This window comes from Arachis stenosperma, chromosome 1 (genome assembly GCF_014773155.1).
Source record: "Arachis stenosperma cultivar V10309 chromosome 1, arast.V10309.gnm1.PFL2, whole genome shotgun sequence".
Taxonomy (NCBI): Eukaryota; Viridiplantae; Streptophyta; class Magnoliopsida; order Fabales; family Fabaceae; genus Arachis; species Arachis stenosperma.
The window spans coordinates 90,533,587-90,534,958 of record NC_080377.1 but is presented as its reverse complement, the minus strand read 5'-3'; positions in this window follow the sequence as shown (position 1 = coordinate 90,534,958).

Here is a 1,372-nt window from a genome sequence, read left to right as displayed (position 1 = left end):
GTTTGGTGTTGAACCCCACATTCAAACTCTAAGTTTGGTGTTAGGAGGTTCCAACATTGCTCTGAGAAAATGTGAGGCTCCATGAGAGTCCTCTGTCAAGCTAATGACATTAAAGCGCTTGTTGGGAGGCAACCCAATGTTATTTTTGACTATTTTCTTTTGTTATTTTATGTTTTTTTGTAGGTTGATGATCATGAGAAGACACAAAATCAATTGAAAAGCAAAAACAGAAGAAAAACAGAAGAAAAACAGCCCCTGGAGGAAGAACCCACTGGCGTTTAAACGCCAGTAAGAGTAGCAGTTGGGTGTTTAACGCCCAGTCTGGCACCATTCTGGGCGTTTAACGCCAGAAAGGGGCACCAGACTGGCGTTAAACGCCAGGAAAGGGCAAGAACCTGGCGTTAAACGCCAGAAATGGGCACCAGCCCGGCGTTTAACGCCAGAATTGGCTCAAAACGTGTTTTGAATGCCATTTGGTGCAGGGATGACTTTTCCTTGACACCTAAGGATCTGTGGACCCACAGGATCCCACCAACACCACACCTCTCTCTTCTTTACCCATTCACCAATCACCTCAAACACCTCTCTCCAAAAACCCCCACCTATCAAATCCCACTATCACTTCACTCCTTCATTTTCACACACCCTAAACACTACTTTCCCTTTTGCCCGAACCACAAAGCCATCTCCCTCTCCTCCATTTCTTCTTCTACTCTTTCTTCTTTTTTGCTCGAGGATGAGCAAACCTTTTAAGTTTGGTGTGGTAAAAGCATTGCTTTTCGTTTTTCCATAACCATTTATGGCATCCAAGGCCGGAGAAACCTCTAGAAAGAGGAAAGGGAAGGCAAAAGCTTTCACCTCCGAGTCATGGGAGATGGAGAGATTCATCTTAAGGGTGCATCAAGACCACTTCTATGAAGTTGTGGCCATGAAGAAGGGTCAACCTTGATCAAAGGTTGGACCAAGTCCTCACAGACATTTGTGAAGAGGGCGCTCAATGGAAGAGAGATTCAAGAGGGAAGCTGGTTCAACTGAGAAGGCATGACCTCAAGCCCATCACTAAGAAAAGGATGGAGCAAACAAGAGACCCCCCTCATCATGAAATCCCTGAGATACCTCAAGGGATGCACTTTCCCACAAAACTATTGGAGCAACTGAACACCTCCCTAGGAGAACTAAGTTCCAACATGGGACAACTAAGGGTGGAGCATCAAGAACACTCCATCATCCTCCATGAAATTAGAGAAGATCAAAGGATCATGAGAGAGGAGCAACAAAGACAAGGAAGAGACATTGAGGAGCTCAAGCACTCCATAGGATCTTCAAGAGGAAGAAAGAGCCGCCATCACTAAGGTGGACCCGTTCTTTAATC